Below are 12,707 nucleotides of genomic sequence, written 5' to 3'. Positions count from 1 at the left end.
ACTTAAAAGTTTAATAAAATAAGGTAGTAAACATCTTATGAGGCAATAAATATTTGCCAAGAACGAGTGTTTTGGTGTCCTTTCCCAGCAAACACCATACCTGTGAGCAGTGGGCAAAGGGCCCACCCCAGCATCATGGCTCCCCCATCTTTCCAGGGGTCCTGCTCCCATCCTTCACTTCCTAGAGGGTCCTTCCCAAGCCATCAGGCATTAAGCATCCCATTTTCCCCACTTACTTGCTTCTCTAAAATTAAAATTTATTCCCTAATCTGATAAAGGGATTTATAAGGTTGAAAGATTAGGATTTTCTTTCTCTTTCCTTGTAATGCATTAGCATCTCCTTAGGAGCTTTCATAGTACAAATGTTTTAACTCTAGAGTGACTGGAATGGTGGGGATTTCAGACAGGCTAAGCGGCCAGTGGGAGAAACAACCCAAGGTTGAAGAACTCGCCTGAGAGACCACTTCCCACTTCCGCCCAGGTGTGTCTAGACCTGTTGCCAGATTCAAGACCATCAGATGAAAACATCTGATTACTTTCAAGAGAAACCAGGAATGTGGAATTTATGTAGAATCTTGTTTTGAAATATTGACACCTAAGAATTCTTTTCTCTTTTTGACCCTGTATTGGTCAAACAAAAGCTGTGGACAGAGAGAATGCCGCCTACGTGCCCAGTTAGGCATTGGCGGTGGTCTCAGCCCACCTCTCTAGCCTCCTCCCCAGCTCCTCTGCCTCTCATAAATGCGACCCACACTTCACCCTTAACAACTCAGTGCCTTTGCTCACGCTGTACCAATCCCTCAGGATGCCCTTTCTTATATTCTCTACCTGAGTCTTTCCCACCCTTCAAAGAGCTGCTTAAACGGCACCTCTTCCCCAATTCCTCCTAATCTCAAATAATAAACTCATTGAACATTGCCCACCCTCCCAGGGCCTTTTCAGGAAGCTACTCCACCCCACCATTGTATTTGCAATGAGCCTAGTATTTCTCACATTCTGCCTCACAGTGCAGCTATTTCTGCACACTTGAATCTTTCTGGTAGATCATGAAAGGCCAGTTAGGATCTTGGTACTTTTTCCTTATTTTACAGGATAGAAAACCAAAGTCCAGTGAATAAGTGATGATCTTGAGCTTTCTGAATAGACAGTACCTTCTCTCTGCTCCCTCCTCTTCCCTCTTCCTGCTGGTAACTCCTACTTGACCCTTAAGACAGCTTTATTGGCCAGCACCTTTCCCCCCTCCTAACTCCCACCACTCAGGAATGGGTCCCTTCCCAATTCTGAGCCCCCATAGCTCCCTGTAAGAACATCTATCCTATCATTCATCAAACTGTAATTATCTATTTGATCATTTGTCTCCCCTGTTGAGTTGTAAGCTCCCTGCCTGGCACAGTACCCGGCCCAGTGATTAGTCAATATTTATTGGAAGAATGAATGAATGGATGGGAGGAAGGAGTGAAGGAAGGAAAGAAGGAAGGGAGGGTGAGAAGGCGTGAGGGAATGATGGAGGAAGGGAGGAAGCTAGGAGGGAAGAAGGAAGGAGGGAAGAAAGGACAGTAACAGATCACAGGCAACAAAGAAATGGCAGGGCTCTGAGCCCCACTTCTGGGCTGGGATTGATACTGGATCCCTTGTACTCCAGACTGAAAGCAGATAGTTAGGAAGGTCTCCAGCTGTCATCCCTCTTTCCTCCCACCCTCTTCCCCAGGTTGCTGCTTGGCCTGCGGACCCTAGGAACCAGCACTAACTGCTGCTTTTTGCTTCTGGGCACCTAAGCCTAGGGGAAAGTGATTTTCCGCATCAGTCAGGCTCAGCTTTGGAGGGATAACTTCAGTTATGATGGATGATGGTGGGTATGAGCCTTCCTCAGAGGCTGGCAGGAAAGTAAACTGGAGAAGCTCCCAGCAGGCCCTGTGGATGGGGAAGGGCTGACAACTATTTCCATTGCCCAAGGCAGCTGCTCAGCCAGAAAATGTGCCTTTTTGAGTCAGGACAACAGGAAGAAGTGTATGCTCCTTCAGAAAACCTTGGAAGTGAGGCACTGCTGTTTATTAGAAAACTCCTAAGTCACCCCATCTCACCCCACTCCCCCCATCTCCCACCCTGCCCCCCACCCCCCATGCCCAGGAGGCTGGGTTGCTGCTCCTCCACGACCGTTGCCCTGGCCCAGGCTGGAGGGAGCGGCCAGGGTCTCAGGAGAAACAGCAGAGAATCTAGCCCGGTTGATCTTCTCAAAAGCTCAGCTGCCCCCTCAAAGAAGAGGTTTATGACAATGGACAACAGCAACACCTACCATGAGACCAGAGAGTTAAACAAAACTCCACCCCCCAACCCCAACCCCAACCCCAAAATAAGTCCAGATGGGAGGAAAGGCCAAGGACACCATTCCTGGGGGATTCTGAGCCTCAGACAACTCACCTTGAAGGCAAATGACCCCGGGGAGAGGTCATCAGGTCCACCCCCGGCCCGGCCCAGCTCCCGGCTGGCAGCGGGAGTACTTCACTTCTGGGCAGGATCCCCAGGTCCCCTCCCTCCCACCCAGGCTCCACATCTAAGCAGAGGAAAGAAGGGGAAGGGACCCCCCACTTTCCTTCCCTGGGCCTCTTTTTCCTCCTCCCCAAGTGCTTCATCCAGAACCTCCCCCAGGCTCCCAGGGGCTTTCAATCCCTACCTCCATGATACATCTAAGAACACCCGGCTCCTGCTGAGAGCCTCGGGCAGGCCTGGCACCTGCAGGCACATTGGCTCACTAAACCCTCAGTAAACCAGTAAGGTAGGACTTCCAACCCATGATAAAAGGCAACAAAACGAGGTTCAAAACCGTTTTATAATTAGAAAGAAAAAACAAAAGCAAAACAAAACAAACAAAATCTTAAAACAAAAGGAGACCACATTACTTAAACAAAAAGTAGTTTTAAAAAATGACCTAACAAGAACCAGGACTTCAGCGAGGGAACTGACCGAATATTCTACAGATTTAAGAAAAGAAAAGGGGAAAAAAAAGCTAATTTTATGGACTACTTTATTATGTCCAATGTTTCCCATGCATTACCTCATTTCTTCTCTGGGATATCTGATAAGACAATCTCTTATTATTCCCATTTTACAGATGAGGAAATTGAGGGATAAGGAGGTGCTATAACTTAAGCAAAGCCCAGTGTATGCCATGTTCCAGGCCGCTGGCCTAGCAGTCCTGGGTTAACAGGTTCCCCTTCCAGGTAACATTTGCATGTTAACAGTAGGTTTCAGGAAGGATCAAATCCACAATGGAAAGACTCGAATGCACAGAATTTCAGGCCTCAGCAGAGGTCTCAGGGCAGGAGTCTTTGGCACCACCAGGAATCACCCACGGCCTGACTAGCAAAGAATGAGGGAGAAGATAAGGTCAAGGAGGGCCAGCTCAGGGGCAGATGCAGGGGTGGGGCAAGTAAGCAGCAGCCGAAGAATGTGATTTCAGGTGCTCCTCACATGCCCTGTGTGTGCCCCCTCGCCCCTGACACATCAGCCTGCTCACCAGCATGGAAGAGAACTCTCATTGTTAGTGTCAGGGCAGCACAGAGCGTGGAGCAAGAAACCTGGAGCTCTCATTTCTGTTCAGTCACCTGTTCTCTGTGCAACCCAGAGCCTGCCACATGCCCCCCACCCCCACCCCGGCCCTCAGTGTCCTGTAAGGTGAGGAGGGTGGGCTAGGTTACCGGGAGGTTGTATCCTGCAACTCAAATATTATTATAACTGCACAGAAGCCCTATGAACCCAATAACTGGAGGCAACATTAATAATGATTGGGTGGCAACCAGACAAATAAATTCATTAACCTCCCTCCCACAAGGGACATGACTCCTAGGGGAATGAATCTCCCTTGGCAACGTGGGACATGACTCCCATGAATGAGCCTGGTCCTGGCAGTGAGGGATTAAATGCCTACTTGACTAAAAGGGGGAAAAAGAAAGGTAACAAGTTGAGGTCACAGTGGCTGAGAGATCTCAAATAGAGTTGAGAGGTTATCCTGGAGGTTTCTCTTATGCAAGCTCCAGCTAGACATCCCAAATGGCCACAGTATGCCATGCCCTTACCAAATACCTAGGTCCCTATCTGAGATTCTATAAAAGATTCACGTACTAAGTTTTACATCTCAGAAATGTATATCCACAAGAGTGTTCCCATGCCAGACAAGTCCTAAAACTCAGAGGCAACAGCCTCTTTAAGAACAACAATCAGATGCAGCCCCCTTCCCCATATTATCAACACCCCCTTTCAATATGAACAAGTTAGGGTGCTCACTGCCTAGACACCCCTGAAGATGGATTAAGAGATTAAGTGAGAGGAAGGGATAGCAACAAACAAGATAAAATTAAACAAATGTCTATGAATACTAAAATTTTATATAAATATATATATATATATTTAGATGCTGGGGTGTTGGAATAGCTGGAAGGAGGTAAATGACACAGTGGAACTGTACCCTATAATATTCTTTGAAATTTGCTCTATAGCTACTCATTGAATTGTGCTTTGAAAGTCTTCACCTTTCTGTATATACCCTATATTTCATAATAAGGAAAGAACTGAAACTGTGGAACTGTAACCCATAACAGTTTTTGAAACTACCTATATAATTGCTTGTTGAGCTGTACATCGAAAGTTAACACCTTTCTGTATATATGTCATATTTTACAACAATGGAAATAGCTGAAGTTGTGAAATGGTGACCCATGACATTCTTTGAAATTTGCTCTCTAACCACTTGTTAAATTGTACTTTGAAAGTTATCACTGTTGTGTATATATGTTAAAGTTTGTAATAAAAAATGCATTAAAAAGTAGTGACTGAGTTGGGGGGTGCTCAGGGTGAGGACTGGGGAGAGAGGGAAAAAGAGGCAGCAGCCACAGAAAGCTGGGAGACAAGCTTTAGGTGACAGGACCCAGAAGCGGTGTTTGGGAAGAATGGGCAGTGGGGACCTGAAGTGGGAATGGACAGGTGCCATTCGTTCACTGACAGTTTTCGAGGTTCTATTGGAAAGGATGCCACACCAGATGCCACCCTGAACACTGAGGATGTGGAGAGGCAGCTTATACCCAGAGGAGACAGCCACGCATGGGGAACCCGAGTGAATTCCTAAAACAGGCGAGGGAGTGATGCCTGCTGACCATGGGTCAGGTCTGAGGGAATTAGGGAAGCCCTCCCAGAGAAGCTGGCTTTTGAAGATGGGGAAGATTTCTCCCAGTGTAAGATGAGAGTGGGTGCACTCCCAGGGAAAGAACAGTATCCCAAATGGCTAAAGCACTAGTGGAAAGAATATTTAAAATTAGGAAGAAGGTATCATTATTTTAGTTTCACAGATACAAAAACTGAGGTTCAGCACATGCACACCAGAGGTGGCAGAGCCAGAATTTGAACTCAGTTCCACCTGACTCGACAGCTCTTGCTCGCAATGTTTATCCTATTCTGACTCCTGTGGAATGTGTGCATGGGAATGCATTAAGGGTGGGAAGGGAAGGGAAGAGGAGCAGGAAGAGGCAAAAGGCTAGAAAGCTGGATTGGGAATACAGGGTGGACAGTAAGTACAGTCTTCCCAAAACAAAGATGGCAGCCCAGGGTTCTCCAAACAGACTGTTCTTGTGGTTGCCTGCGGTGCTTTTGAAGAGCAAGAGGTTTGGGAATCTGTCTGATCTGGGCTTAGATCCTGGCTCCACCACTTAATACCTCTGTGACCTACAGCAAATATTTAACTTCTTAGAACCTCACTTTGCTCACCAATAAAATGGGAATAACAACAGTCAAACCTTATTGGGTAGTTAGTGAAGACGAAATGACTGCCAAAGTTGTTATTTTTACTCCCATCCAAATTCACCCACCCCTCTAAATTGTATACACGTTGACTCCAAGTTAAGGACCTTTGCGAGGTGCTTTACAATTCAGTAAGTATTTGTACTGGGCATATTCTCAAGTTCCAGCTCACCCTCATCTCCTTCCAGGACCCACAGCCCTTCCTGTCCCAAAAGGCCGAGTTCTATGCCATTGACCCTCCTCTGCCTGCCCCTCCCATCCAACTGGCCCAGCCCCAAGCTGACCGAAGACCTGACAAGATGTGACCAGGAGAGGAAGACTTGGCCTCCAGAGAACTGAGCTCAGACAATGGGATCCTCTCTGGAATGGGAACTAAGAGACAAAGAGGTGAGGTACATGGTAGAGTAGAGCCAGGGGGCAGGGGGCAGGTCCTGAGTTGAGCCAATGGTAGTGAAAGGTGGCACCACAGAACGGAGACCAGTGACCTGCTGAACTGTGGGAGCTGCCTGGAACTCAGAGCCCTGTCCGCTCCGCCCCGGGGATGCCCAGCCTCGTTCCAGCCTGCTCTTAGATATCAATAGCGCCTTTATGAATCCTCACCCACCCCATAACTCATTAGAATCAGATTAAGGGAGCCTCTGTTTTCTGTAGGAAAAGAGTCCAAAGTCAGTATCACCATCACCATTTTACAGGTGAGAAAACCGAAATTCAGTGACTTTTAAACTAACTTGCTCAAGCTCACATGACATGCAAGCAGTGGAGCCATTTTCCTTTTTTCTTCTCCCCCCACACTTTTTTTTTTTTTTTTTTGAGGGGCAGGGGGGTGATGCCCTTCATTATTTATTTATCTATTTACTTCTTTATTTGAAATAGCACAAAATAATCTCTTAAAATATTCCAATATTACTGACAAAATGCCCTTCTACCCCCAGCAACATACTGAATTTTGTATCTAATAAATTCAGACCCTCACCATACTGGATTTATATTCAGCCACCACCATCCACTACTACATTCCTTCTCTTTTAAACCTTTTTCTGAGAACTGGATGGCTACATTTTCCAAAGGGGAAGAGGGTCGGGGGGTGAAGAGCAGTCCATGAACGAGGCACCTGGAAACACTCAGCTCTGTTGCCTGGTGCCCTGCTTAGGGAAATCAAAATTGCCTACACTGAGAGCCAAAGCTCTGCGGGCCATTGGGTCTGCGCTTGCAGAAACCAGGCTGTCAAGAGGAGGAGGCGGTACAGGCTGCTCTTTTATCTTTGCATGGAGCAAATTTCCCCCAATCCCATATTTCTCTGCCCTTTGTTACTTGACGTCAGAGCAACAAACTAGAAATATATACCAAAGGAAACTCTGCAGACACAAAGGATCTTCTCCCCCAAAGGGGGAAAAAGCCACAACACAACTAAAAAAAAAAAAAAATCCAACCATTAAGTTTTATTTACTTTTGGAAACAAAAAATGGGGAGGAGGATGAGAATGGGGATCTGCATTTTCTCCCACGAAACTTGTGTCTCTGGAGATCTATTTGAGGGGTAGGGCTCAGGACATGGGCGAGACAGTGAGGTATCCCTTTTAAAATTAGACTTCTTTCCCTTGGAGAAAGAATGTTCAGCCAGCTTCTTTAGATACCACCGATCCATAACTGCCTGCATATCCCATCAACCACCTACTTGAAATCTTGGGACAGCATTTATTTTATTCCAGAAACTGCCACAGGCCTATTTTTAGCAGAAGGGCCTCTCTTCCTTCCTTTAAATCCTGCTTTGAAATATCTGTGTAGACTGGACACTGTTCACAGAAAGACCTATTAGAAGCCTATTAGTCTAACGCTGGATCTGGGAGCTTACAGGTTAGCATCTGAGGCCCAGAGAGGTTAGGGATCCAGCTGTAAACCATACAGCTAGTTAGAAGCAATTTTAGGATTAAATCCCAGGATCCTCTGGCCTCTGAGCCTGTGCCTTATCCTATACACTCTACTACAGAACAGCAAAAAGTGCTTAGCAGTCTGGTCTCCAGAGACAGAAAGCTCACCAAACCCCAGTTGTATCACTTATGAGTTCCATGACCATGGACAAGTCACCTAACCTCTCTGAGCCTTGCTTTCGTCATCGAGAGATTGGGGATTATGACAGCAACTCCATATAAGATTATTGCAAGGATGAAATGTGCCAGCGCTGGTCACAAATGCACACTATTCTTATACTGTACTTCTCCTATTTCACATACAGAATTGAGTGGCTCAGCCATCTGAAATGTGATCATATCCACACAACAGCCCAGAGACAGGCAAGAAGGTATTGTTATCGAACCCATTTTACAGTTAAGGAAATTGACTCCTCCCAGAGGTGACATAATTTGTCCTAGAATAGAGTTTTAAAAGTGAGCAAATTTTCAGCATTAGGAAGTTCTAAATGTCCTTCCCACCCTACCTCCCCAGGTATGGAATGAATTAGAACTAAAAGTTACCTCTTCCCTTTCCCCTGCAGAGCAGAACCCCAGATGCTCAGCTACACTCTCCATGACCATTCCTGATAAAGTGGAATCAGCACAATGCCTGATACAGAGCAAAGACTCAATGCAGTTTTGGTGAATGAATGAATTACTGAATGAATGAAGATCCTGATCAGCAGACAAGAACGATGTAGCCTGAGTAGGTGTTTTATTGCAGAAAACAGGAGGCAGGCAGGCAAGAGTTCCAGTGGCAGCAAGCAAGAACCCCATTCTCAATCCTTAGCCTGCTCTGTGGAGAAGGAGCTGTTGACAAGGACAAATAGCTGAGCTCCTGATTTGAAAGGTCCCAACCAGAGGGTCTCCCAGTCTGGCCCACATGGCCCTCTCCAGGTCCCCAGGCAAGAACTGTGAAGCACACATGGCCCTCCACCAGCTAAAACAGATGTAACAGCACAGCAGGCCAGGACGGGGAAAAGGCCAGGAAGATGCCCCATCTGTCTTCCGAATTGTCAACTCTACCCATAATAAGATTTTTCTCCCTGTCACACCTTAGGCTACTATTGCACTGAAGCAAAACCAGGATATCCATCTTTCAGCCATAAGCAGAGGCCTTCACAAAGTGCCAGGATGAAAGGAGACTGTTGGCCTAAAGGAAGCAGAGAGCTGGGAGGAGCCCTGCACTGGAAGTCAGAGGCTGGAGTCGATGCTCTCCACTAGCTATGGGTGCTCAGGGAAGTCACTTCTCCTCACTGGGCCTTGGTTTCCTGTAAAATAAGTGCCCAAAGTTACAGAAATGGAGTCAGTAAAGGGATTGGAGGGCCTGTGAATCATATGATATTCCATGCAAAATATTTTAGGTTTTTATGCATTTAGAGTAAATACGATAAAAAATCTCAAAAGGATAAATGACTCCACCTCCTATAAAAAAGGTTGAGAAATTCTCCAGTTTCCATCCACCAAGGATCTGTTGAGCACCTTTTCCATGTCCTGCTCTGTATTAGGCACTTGAGACATTAATATGACAAGAGAGTCCTGCTTTTAAATGCCCAACACAGTTGATGCTCGCTAAACAGAAGCATGTCCCAGGAGCTCCGGAAACAAAGAACAAGCATTTGACTTTGCCTGGCCTGGAAAGGGCTTCCAGAGGAAAACACTTTAAGTTTAATGTTGAAGGCTAAGCATGCATTCCCTGGGTGAACAAGCAGGAAGAGTTAGACAAAGGAGAGCACGTGCAAAGGCTATGTGTGTTCCAGGAACTGCTTGGAGTGTGATGTGTGAGTAGAACACAGAGGGTGTTCATTATGGGGTGGGGGTGGGCAGTGGGTGGGAGGAGGCAGCAGAGGCCAGTAATGAGGCTGGAAAGTTAGGCAAGGCCTAGATTAGGAAATGCCATGTGTACCACCCTAAGGAATTTCACATTGTTGGGCACAGAATTCTTTCCAATTTTAACAGTCTAGAATGAGCTACCACTTCCAGCATGTTGTCTCCCTAAACAGCGGGCAGAGCCTTGATCAGCTGTAAGCTCAATGGGCAACAGGGAACCAGGGGAAGAAAGATTCACTGCCTCTAGGCACCATGAGTGGGCATGGGCTGTCTGACCAGGGTGCAGACAGTAAGCATGTGCTAGACAAGCTGCTTGTCAGTCTCTCCCTCTTTCTTTCCTTGCACTGTGACGCAGCCAGTGGGACTCCAACTGTCCATTATCATGGCTGAGAAAGGAGGGCCCTGGTTGGCCCAGTCAATGGGATGCAGGACTATGGGGCATGCCCAGTTGGGTCCCTAGTCAACACTTGGCCATACAAAGGCTTTCAGTCCCTCCACTGGACTCTGCTACTGGCCTCAAGGCCCTCTCATATTCTGTTCTTTCTACCTAAAAGGCTCTTCCCACCCTCTTTACCTAGTTAAAAACTCCTACCAGCCTTCAGACTGAGCAATTACTAGACTTAGTACATGCTTTCAGAACACCTCGTCCTTTTCTTCTAAAGAATTTAGCACCGTTTATACTTCTGTATTTATTTCAGTGATTTGATTCATCTCGGTTATGGCCAATGGATTGCAAGCTCCATGAGGCCAGAGACGGCCAGTTTTGTTCATTTCTGACCCATTACCTTGCCCTCTGCCTGGCAGAGTAAATATTTGTTGACTGAATGAAAGGCTGATGCAGATCCTGAGCCATTCTCCAAAACTCTGCCCCTGGAGGCACATTATAGTCCAGTAGGAAAGAGTTTTGGATGTGGGCAGGAGGGGTGGAGTTGAGAGGGCCATATCGGAATGGACTCTGCTATTCCAAGCTTAGGTCTAGGTTTTCCTGTGTTGATGCTTGGACCGGCTCTAAGGAATGTGAATTGAATTTATCCAGGCAGGCCCCTGGGAATCATATTTAATTCAAGATGCCTTTTCTCCAGGCCTTAACCTGGTCTCTCACTGTGTCTGACCCTTCCCTGGCCCCATGTGGTCAAGAGGAAAGGACTGTGCTCAGCCTCAGAGGGTCACCACATGAGTGGAGGCTAGATCTCCTCCTCTCTCTCCTGGAAAATGCCTTCTCCTTGCCCTCCAGGCCTGCATCCCAGGGTGCTGCGGAACTAAGACCTTCTGTTCCTGCAGCCCTGGCAGATGCCTGCGGGAAGCATAGTTTCAGGCATGGTGTGAGGGCTGGTGTAGGGTCATGGGCTGGGTTTTCCAACTTCTCACATTAAGTAACTGGCCACTCTGCAGCGACAAAGTACCTGGGGTCAAACGTTTGACCTTAGGAGGGAAGCGAGAGGGTGGGGAGCTAACCAAGTGGCACGCAAGCTCAGCAAAGCACCCTCAAGTCCTGTGGACACGGTCCCCCAGGCCCCGCTACCTCCACCCAACGTCGCAACCCAACGCGAACGCTGGAAAGTTCATCCAGGGGCCGAGGGGGGTTCCACGGTAGACAACGAGGGCCGGCTTTTGCTAGAGGAGAGACTAAGAAGACGCTAGTCCTGGGATCGGCGGAGGGCATCCGCAGCCCTCAAGCTGCAGCACTGACCGCTGTGCCCACTCGGAAAACTGGGTGGGGGGCTGCACCACCTGAGCGGCAAAGACATCGCGGCCTGTCCCTCCCCGTCGGTTCTCCCGCCCCAGAACTGGGGCACCGGGAGCCAGGTCCGGGCAAGCAGGGGAGAGGCGCCCCCGCCTTGGGCACACCGAGCAGCCCTGTCAACCCCCTTCACTGCGCTGTCCCGGACCCCAGGCTCCGAAGCGGGGACGCTAGGTCCGCCCCTGGTTACCGCAGCCTCTGCTTTAAGGCACTGGGAGGGGGACGAGCCCAGAGGAGAGGAGCCGAGGGCCGGGATCAAAACCCGGGTCGCGCGGGGTTGGGTGCTGGGACGCCCGGGCCAACCCACTGCCTCAGGCAGGGGTCGCAGAGCCCCTTACCTTGGCAAGCTGCGGGAGTCCAGCGCGGCCGGCGCGAGGAGCGAGCCGGCTCACACCCCGGCTTCAGGGCGCACGCAGCCTCCGATGTACAGTCCCGGTCCCGGGCGCGCACCCCCGGGCTGGCGCACACTCGTCTTCTGGGGCGCGCACACCCTCCAGGCGCCCTCCAGCCTGCGGGGCACACCTACCGCGGCAGGCGCGGACCGCACCGGCGCCTTTGCGGGACTGACCCGGCGTGGTCGGCGGAGGCTTGCAACACCGCCCCAATCCCGGCCTTCACTAGGAGGGGGAAAAAAAAAAAAAGATTCCTGACGCGGCGCGCGGGCTTTGGTGTGTAGGAAGGGGCAGAATTTCAAAACCGAGAGGAGGATCTTAGCCTTGATAAACTCAAAAAGCCCTTGGACTGTTCGAAGAAAAACTCTTTGTGAAGAGACCAGAAAACTCCTAATCTGTGTATTGCGCCTTTCAAATTCCCAAAGAGCTTTCACATACACTTATCTCAGTTCATCTTTACCTACAATAATTGGTTAGGTGAGGCATTTCTAACCCCATTTCACAGAGGGGAAGACACAGCATCAGACAAGGTAATAATTTCCCCAAGCCAGAACTAGAACTCAGGTCTGGTAAAGTGGTGCACTTCGCCAGAGGAATTTTCTAAATTCGAGGAAGGGGGCAAAAAGTAACAGAACTTTTCTCTTTCCTTGGTCCTTTCTTTTTCCATTCTCCTTTTTCCTTCCTGGCTATTCTTGTGGTCCCACTCAGTACTGTAATCCTAAATCTTTCAATTCGTACTGCCATCTTCCTCTGACACTTAATCGCTCCAAAATATTTGCATTTTAGTCACTAACCTTGCCAGCCGTTGTGCACAATAACCCTGTGAAACAGGAACTGGTACTCCCCCCGTTTTACAGATGAGGCCAAACAAGGCTGGGAGAGGAAGAGTGCAATGGAGATCACAGGAGTCCAGATCTCAGCTCTCCCCACGATGCACACCTCTCAAAAGGCCTCTTGGCGCAGGGCAATACTTAACCAAAGGTGGTTGGTTCACTTTTAACGCTGTGAC

At 48.4% G+C, this 12,707-nt stretch overlaps 1 protein-coding gene across 3 annotated transcripts in view; it reads right to left on the bottom strand.

Moving 5' to 3' along the window:
- KANK4 (KN motif and ankyrin repeat domains 4) overlaps window positions 1-11,909 on the bottom strand; it is an 80,637-nt gene extending 68,728 nt beyond the window's left edge. Inside the window, exon 1 of one of the 3 annotated variants that reach the window (XM_037827053.1) lies at window positions 11,645-11,909. The gene's annotated coding sequence lies outside the window, so the exon portion shown is untranslated. The remainder of the gene's footprint in view (window positions 1-11,644) is intronic. The other 2 variants (XM_037827054.1, XM_037827051.1) reach the window with 2 other exon arrangements.
- Between the last annotated feature and the right edge of the window lie 798 nt (window positions 11,910-12,707).

This window comes from Choloepus didactylus, chromosome 2 (genome assembly GCF_015220235.1).
Source record: "Choloepus didactylus isolate mChoDid1 chromosome 2, mChoDid1.pri, whole genome shotgun sequence".
In the NCBI taxonomy this organism is placed as follows: Eukaryota; Metazoa; Chordata; class Mammalia; order Pilosa; family Megalonychidae; genus Choloepus; species Choloepus didactylus.
Note: the sequence above shows the minus strand (reverse complement) of the source record. Positions and strands in the feature narration are given on the sequence as shown.